General features: G+C 40.3%; 1 pseudogene; it reads right to left on the bottom strand.

Annotated features, from left to right (window-relative positions):
- Positions 1 to 1013: 1013 nt before the first annotated feature.
- Positions 1014 to 1615, bottom strand: LOC123251746 (annotated as a pseudogene).
- Positions 1616 to 9117: the final 7502 nt, after the last annotated feature.

Here is a 9117-nt window from a genome sequence, read left to right as displayed (position 1 = left end):
CTGATCTCAATTATTGGTAGGTTGATAAATCTTCAAAGTAATCAAACTTGTATCTTGAAGCCTAAATGGCCCAAATGGTTGGCCGGGCCAGAAGTTTGAAGTTTGACTCTGCTGACGATGGTTTGATTTCTGAGTGATTCTTCATGTTGTTTATAATAAGAGTAGATTAAAGTATGTTGGTAGATGTGATAAATAATGGAAGATAAATAATGGTGCACACAGTAATAGGGAATAGCTCTGCACCTAGCCTAGCTAAGAAAACCTCTTCCCTCACCCAAATATCTCAGGCCTGAGACCAGGAATATCTCAGCTCTGCAGCTTTTATAGGCTGCTTTCAGCGGCTCTCTGCCTCATGCCAGGTGCATGCCCTCAGCACATTCTGGGTTCTGAGCAGGAAACTGGCATTCAAGCTTGGCCCAAGATGGCTCCTTGCAGAGTCTTTACAACTTCCAGCCTGAGGTTCCCTTCAGGATGGATTCTCACGGGAACAGGGAACAAGTACAACCTTTGGGGTCTTCAATTTACAAGCTAGTTCTAAAACTTGGGGTTCATCAGCTCCCACCAGGCCACAAGTTTGGGGTGTCTAGAGTCCACATCGACAAGAGGTGTGGGAAGTTTATTTCTTGGAGACTCAGCTCCCTCATCTATGAAATACTCGGTATGACCTACCTTGCAAGGTTAGGATGTAAGGATGTGAGGAGGTAATTCCTAGAAAGGACCTGGATAACTTTCTTGCATTAGACTCACATGAGTTAGAGGGAGCCAAGGCATGATGAGTAAAGCATTTTTTTTTTCTGGTTTAGCTTTATTGGACATAAGATGCTTGACAAGTGGGGGAAGCTTCAATGGCAGAGGAATGGTGTAGGAGAAGGATGAAATTAGACTAAATCTTAAGAGGGAACTATGGGTTTTCTTCTGGGATGAGTCAGGGGAGGAGAGGAAAACAGAAAAAGTAGGGAGGAATAGGAGCAGGATGGAGACTAGGTTCATAAGGGAGGCTGGCAAGAGATAGCTCAGAAAGAAATTTCCCAGGAAGCAGAAGCTGCCATCAGGACCCATTTTAGTTGCTTGGAGGTGAAAAACATCACTACATTTCAAGAGTTCAAGTGGAGGAAGGTAGGCTGGACCTGTTGTAGAAGGTTTGGGATTCCTCCTTCTAAATCATGGTGAGGGCACAGTGGCCAGCACTAGCATATTGGCCTACAGCACAGTTCATGTGTCCCATCTTGACCAAATCGAAGGGTGAGGTGATGATGATGGTATAGAAGCCAGCCCCAAAGGTTGATAGGAAGTGCCACAGAAGGTCATCATTCTTGAGGTGGGGCTTCAGGAGGGCATTTGATGAAGTCATAGGTCACCGGGTCAGCATAGTTGGCAATAGCATTGTGGGTCACTTGGGTGAAGTTCCTTTCCAAAACTCCTCTTAGGTGATAATCTTACAGGCATCCATGGTGCCCTGGTATCTCCAGCTGCCACTTGCACAAGCCTAGACCTGGAAATGTAGCTTTACCACATCTTGGGGTTGGGCTACATCTCCTGCTAGAGCCCTTTGTGCTAAAGGAAATTTTTCATCCCCTCTTTTCACTGTGTATACCTGGCATGAGTTTCTGGGCATGAGCCTGGAAGCAAGGACTGTGTGAGGGAAACCATTGGATAAATTTAGTCATGAGGGTAGAACAAGAGCCAGAAAAATGGAGCAATGGGGTCAAGAATATTGCAAGACCAGGAGGGCATTATGGATGATCTTCCCCATAATACCCCCTGGACTGCCCCCATGGGTGGCCCAGACAAATTAGAAAACCATGCTTAGTTCCTGAGATGTCACGTGTGAGTTAGTGGGTGGAGAATGAGCTTGATAAACTAAGGCAGGAGCACAGCAAGTGCTCTGGACTTCCATGGTTCCTATGGATCTTTCTCCTATTTTTCTATCTTTTCTCCTACTACTTTTGATTTAATAAAATTACTAATTCTAAGAACCAGTCTCTTAATTTTAATTTTTTATGGCACAACCTGAAAGAAGACAGCTTCAATGCCTAGATGCTCAGACCGCTAGGTGTGGAAAGTCTGATCTCCTTCACACAAACTGGCTGTGTGATCCTGGACAATTCTCTTAACCTGGCAAGACCTCAGGGAATTTTCTAGGACTCTTATTTGCAGAGAGGGCATCAACTCTAACCCTAACCCTAACCTCAACTTTAAGCCTAAACCTAACTCTAACCCTAACCCTAACCCTAACCCTAATCCTAACCCTAATCCTAATCCTTCATAAAATCTGAGAGCCATTAATTGAATAAAAAATGTTTTGGTTCTTCTCTTCTAACCCATTAAATGTTTGACTCCCAAGGAAGTTGGCGTTTGTTAACATTATGAAAACTGTTAATAGAACAAGGATTATTCTGGTGTTGAGAGCACTAGAGAGAGACATGGTCTGTCAGTATAATCAGCTTTCAACAATTCTGGCACCCATCAACTTTCCTAAGGGGTACTAGTTTGACAGCTATTGATTAAATAAGTGAGAAATGGACAAAGTAAAATCATTTTTTCAGGAACCCTAGAGCCATCTTAATATACATTCATCTACAGCACTATAGTCTATTCCACTAAGTTATCTTGAACTAGATTCTAAATACTCTAGGATTAAGGGTGATTTGGAAAGTAAAGAGAATGAATGTGTCTGTTTCAAACATAATCTTATTAGGTGAGAATCTATTTCCATAATACCCTGTGCATTTTTAAAATGGCTCTCAGATGTAGTCTCCCAGGACTCTCTGCCATAACTTCCTCAGACACCTCCCACCTCCTTTGTGGGAGGTGTCTGAGGAAAGTATAAGAAGAAGAGAGAGCAAGAGTTTTGGCACCTTTTCCCCCCAGAGCGCCTCCCCCCCACCCCCAGGATGGAGGAGTGCTCCTGGAGAACCTAATTTCCTTAGCTTTCCCTAACCTTTCTTTACTGCCTAAAATACCCCAGTTAAATACCCCCAGAGACTAGCCTGACTTTTTTCTACCTCAAGATCCTAGCCTACCCTCTGAAGGGCTGGAGACTGACTACGCCAGCTACCTTCTTCCCTTCCTCCTGCTTCCCTACCTTCTATTCCCTTCCTTTCTCCCATCCTCCTTCCTCCCTTCTTTCAACCCAACAACCCAGAGGCAGGTAGCATTCGACTAGCTTAAACTACTAATAGCAATAATGTACGGAAACAGATTACCCTCCTCCAATAATATAATGGAGTAAAACTGGACTATGGCAATATTTTTCTATTACCCTGTAGGGTAGGCTGTAAATCTGATTTGATCTGCCTGTATGATGAATCTACAAATCTGCAACTTTAGTCATTGTTCCTACCGTCTGCTTATCAGCATCTATGACTGAGCATTAGGTAGTAGCTCCAAGCTTGTTAGATTAGTATGAATCATATTCCCAAAGAACCAATGCTCTCCTTTATATTTTCCATAAAAAATAAATTCTGTTCTGTGCATATTTGCTATCTGCTATCCTCAGTTCTTCTTTTCAGTTCTGATGAGAATAAAATAAGATTATTTTTCTCTTTTTATGTTAATAATAATAATAACATCATTTATGTTAATAAAAGACCATAATGACATAGATAGGAATAGCACAACATGGAGAAAACGTGGAACTTCTTGGTCTAAGGAACCGAGATGGCCCTTTAGACTGAGGCTTTCAAGGTAAAAGTGATCTATCATACATAAAAATTTGCATAAGTCCGATGACACATGAACAATGTGGCACAGTGGAAAAAGAGCCATTCTGGGGTCAAGGAGACCTGGATTCAAATTTTAGTTCTATGACCAGGGGCAAGGTAGTTAACCTATAAGTATACAGAATTGTAAGTCATGGAAAAGTTGCCAATCTCTGTGGGCAGATACAGAGATGAAATCTTAGGTCTACATAAAGAATAACAGGTATATACGCTGCTTGCACTGATAGAATGTAAGCTCTTTAAAGATAGAGACTATTTGATTTTTGCTGGTGATAGTTTTGCTTTTCTTTGTATCTCCAGAGGTTTAGCATAGAGCCTGGCATATTAAGTGCTTAATCAATGCCATAGAATTGACTGATTAACTCTATTTCCAAAGCTTAGAAGGCCTGGCCCATTGCAATGGCTAGTGCAATAAAGACTAGAGAATTGAATTTAAACTTTATTACAATAGAACACTACCCATTAAGGATGATGTTTGGGATGGGGGAAAGCTACATCCCATTCCTTGTGGATTTTCATTATAACACGCCTCTAAAATGTCCTGAATTGGAAGTCCTTTCTTGGAATTTGTGGAAGATCATAAAATCATGATAACAAATGACTTGAACTATAAATCTGAAGAATGTGTAATGACGAGACAGACTCGGCAAGGTTTCAAGGAGCACTTGTGGGAAGCTAGCAGCAATCTCTGTCAAACTCTTTCAGGGGAGATGAGCCACTGTGGTCAAGGAAAGTGCTGCTATTTCCTCACAATATGGCATTTTAAGAGAAAGCATAAGGTCTTTAGACCACTCTTTGTATGAAATACTTTGAAACATTTACATCCATAAGCATCTTACAATCAACTATTTACTGACCCCAGTGTAGGGTTTGAGATAATCAAGATAGAAGGAAAACTGTTCTTAAAGCAATATTTATAATTCTTGATTCTTACTTTTTCCAAATAACTCAGTCACTGTCCCTGTTCTTACAACAAGCCCAATGAGTAACAGATCATAAGTGAAGAAAGTCATAAAAAGAAGTCTTGATATTAACTTATAAACAGTATCTTCCTGACTTCAGACAGTCAACTTCAAGGCTGATTCCTATTACTTTCTGATTTGGAGCATTTTCTATAGGATTGTTCATAGTTCAGATTTTTTTGAGAAATCTTTAGTCATGTCTTTGGACCACTTATATGTTAATAAATGGCTTTAGGTACATATATAGCAATATTTTATATATAGCTCTATACAGATTTTATATACTAATATATATTTACCAAAAATATATGCCTTTTAGTTGTCTTTTCTCTTGAATAATAACCATTTTTCTGAGAAGTCTGATAAAAAGATAGTCCTCCCACCCTCTTTGGCTACATGCTTTGTTATCCCATATGAATTACTTTTATTCATGTAGCTTATCAATTTTATGCAATCAAAGTTATCTATTTTATCTCTTGAAACTGCCCATATCTCTTGTTTAGTTAAGCATATATCACTGGCCCGTAGCTATGAAAATTTCGTGATGATTTAATTGTTAAATGGCATGATCTTTAACATTAAGGTCATATAGCACTTTGAACTTATGGTGGAATTTGCAAATAAATTGTTTCAACTATACTTTTTGATCAAGAGTTTCTACTAAGAAGTTTATTCCCCAAATCTGACACTGAAAATAAGAATGTTTTCATACATATAATAATTTATAGCAACAATTTGTGTAGTAGCATAGAACTATGAATAGAATATTTATCTATTGGCCAGCCAAAAGTCAATCAATAAACATTTATTAAACACTGACTATGTGACAGACATTTAATACAGTTAACAACAACAGAACCAATTGTAAGCCAATAATTAGAAAATGGGAAAATCAATTATGCATGGGATAAAACTGTGATGCAAGAAATGATGACAATGATAAATCTAAGAGGTGTATCAAAAGACTTGCCTGAACTAATGCAGAATAAGGTAAACAGAATCAAGAAATAAATGCACTCAGTGTCTACAAAATTTTTAAATGGAAAGAAAAACAAAATAATAATAATTTAAAAGGAATGTTACAATATTAGAAACACCAAGTTTGATCTCAGAGAAGAGATCTAAGGAAGCAACTCTTCCCCACTCCCACTATTCCACAGAAGTAGAAAGTGCAGGGGTATGGAATATTGTATATATTGTCACATTTTCCCCAATGTACCCATTGGTTTATTTATTTATTTTCCTTTTTTTTTTTCCCTTTTAAAATTATTTGTTATGTATAGTAGCTCTTTGGGAAGAGGTAGAGGAAGGGATATAAATGGAAATAAAGATAACATAAAAAACAAAAGATATCAATGACACTTTATTTTTTCTTAAGTGAAAAGAGCCTTTTTGAGTCTGGGGTCAGATAATTTTCATGACATATTACCTATTAGGTATAGTAAAGTCTGAGGGGAACTGTTCCTAAGGAATACTCTCTGAGTGTCTGGTTGAAAGAATGCAGTATGTCAGAAGAATGGCAAGTGAGAAAAGAGATAACATCCAGCAAGTGTTATGTTCAAACCCTGGGAATGTGGATCTCACCTTGATTGACAAGGGAGACAGTTGGAGACAATGGAATGTTCCCAGATGCCATGAGACAGGGGCAAAAGTTGGTTGGCCTGAGAGTATAAATACCCCAACAGCCATCTGAGAGGGGCCTTTGACTTTTGATCTTTCAGTCTTGGTCCTTGACCATTGATAGGTGGCTCTCTGACTGTTGGTCATTGGTTCTCTCTGAATCTCTCTAGATCTTTAGGCATCTGAATCATCATAGCTATTTAGATCTCTGGGCCTGGGTGGTGACCAGGAGGAGGGAGGTATAAGAAGAAGAGGGTGGATTTTCTTAAGGGTGGTTACTTCCTGAAGGCTGTGAAGGCTAACACATCACAAACTGACAACAGGAAGCTGAGAGAGAAATCATTGTTACATCTATATCCAGCAGGGCAGAATCTCTCTAGTTCGGCAGTGGCCAAGCTGAATCAGAGGGGTTGTGAAGAACAAGAGCTCCTGCTTTATAAATCAATAAACCTCCAGTTCTGAGGGATTATAGCCTATAGATAATAGTTTGACAGGGTCGCCAATCCCCAATCCATATCCTGATAATCTTTTCCCTATTTAAGATCAAAGATAAATATTTAATAAGTACTGTCCTGAGTGGTCATTATATGATGACCCTTGGGGAGGGAGCAAAAGCAGTCAGATGAAACAACTTGTGATCCAAGGCTAATCAGAGCCCAATACTAATAACTGATCCAACCCCAGGGGGGACCTGAAGGGTTACTCATCAACCTGATCAGTTAGGGTCCTACCTGTTATTTAGAAAGGGAATTATACCATCAAGCAAAGGTGACTGAGTTGGTGTTCCCCAGTCACCAGCAACCAAGGGCAATACAAAGACACAGCTTCCTTCACCAGTATACACCCCAGGAGTATAGTATCTTCTTTATTTCTTTATAACACAAGTCAGCAAGCATTTATTAATTGCCTCTTATGTGTGAGGCACTTTGTTAAGTGCTTGTGATACAAATAAAGATAAAAACAGAAAGAAAAAAATTCTCGCTACTTCCAAGAAATTCAGAGTCTATGGGGTGAGGGGTAGATGGGGAGATAACATGCAAGCAACTATTTATGTACAAGATTTAGACAAGTCAGGACTGGGTGATGTAGCTAAGGACTGAGAGTTACACTGGACACCATCAAAAAAGTCCTCATTTTCCCAGGTGTTTGGAACTTACTCAAAATTATCTTTTCTAAAACAGACATTTTTTTTTAACATTTATTAATTATATTTTAGAAAAGTTAACATGGTTACATGATTTATGCTCTTACATTCCCCTTCACTCCCCAACCTCCCCACTCTCCTGGCCGATATGCATTTCTACTGGTTTTAACATGTGTCATTAATCAAGACCTATTTCCAAATTGTTGATATTTGCATTGGTGTGGTAGTTTTGATCCCCAATCATGTCCTCATCAACCCATGTATTCAAGCAGTTGATTTTCTTCTGTGTTTCCTCTCCTGCAGTTCTTCCTCTGAATGTGAGTAGCGTCTTTTCCATAAGTCCCCCAGAATTGTCCTGGGTCATTGCATTGCTGCTAGTTCAGAAGTCCATTACATTCTATTTTACCACAGTATATCAGTCTCTGTGTACAATGTTCTTCTGGCTCTGCTCCTTTTGCTCTGCATCAATGTCCGGGTCCAGCCGGACACAACCGAGGGGTCCGGGGAAACGGCAACCTAATTACCCATAGGGGAAGAAGAGGGGAAACCTCGCGTGCAAGACACAGAGTCGTTTTGATGGATACGAGGCTCGTTTATTGGAGATCTATGACAAGAATATATACGCTGAGGGCAGAAGGGGGTGGGCAGATACTAAGGGGGAAAGGAATGCGGAAAGGGAGCATAGAAAATCTCTGGTGGGGTCTTACTGTCTCCAAGCAAGGCTGGGCCTATGATCAATATCTTATCTTAGAAGAGTGAATGATATCTATTCTTAGAAGAGTGACTATCTTTTCTTAAAGTCTTGGTCCCTAACAAATCCCCCTTTCTTTTTTAAATAGAAAGGCGTAAGGAATAAGTTTATTAACCTTTGGTCGTTGTTCAATCCAAGTCTGTCTTAACACCAGAAGTTTTTCCTAAGACACCTTGTGTTCCCTGGTCAATCCATAAGTGAGATTGGCAGTGACGGCCCCTGTCTTTGGGTTACCGCCCTGCTGGAAAACTGCAAACGAGTGTCACAAGGTTGTTCTGTGTCCATCATCTCAATACGATGGTATTGAACCATAGGGAACTTATCAAGGGCTGAGTTAACATTAGTTTTGATGAATTTCGTTAGACGTTGGAAGGCCCAAGGGCCAAAGGTTAAGATCAATAAAAATATAAAGAGAGGTGTAATAATAGTGGGAATTAAAGTGGAGAGCCAAGGAGAACCTCTGAGAAGGGTATTAAACCATCCTTCCTGTGCCTCGGCTTCCCTTTTCCTCTGGGCTAGCCATTCACGCAACTTTGCCATAGATTCCCTTACTACGCCAGTATGGTCAGCGTAAAAACAACATTCCTCTTTGAGGGCTGCGCATAATCCCCCCTCTTTTAAAAAAAGGAGATCAAGACCCCGCCTATTCTGTAAGACTACCTCTGACAGAGAAGTGAGTGATTGTTCCAGGGCCGTGACAGACTTTTCGAGGGCTTCTAAATCGGTTGTCATGGCCATCTGAAGAGAGGCCAAGTGTTGGGTCTGGAGAAGGGCAGTAGTGCCAGTGCCAATGCCTGCAGCAAGACCGCCGAGTCCTAACAGGATAGCTAAAGTAGTAAAGGGTTCCCTACGTGTTCTAGGAGAGGGGGAGAGGAGGGAGGCCACACTGTCGTCCCTGTGGAAAGAGATACGTGGCCA

The sequence above is a fragment of the Gracilinanus agilis genome, chromosome 6 (assembly GCF_016433145.1).
Source record: "Gracilinanus agilis isolate LMUSP501 chromosome 6, AgileGrace, whole genome shotgun sequence".
In the NCBI taxonomy this organism is placed as follows: Eukaryota; Metazoa; Chordata; class Mammalia; order Didelphimorphia; family Didelphidae; genus Gracilinanus; species Gracilinanus agilis.
This window is presented reverse-complemented; position numbering and strand designations above follow the sequence as displayed.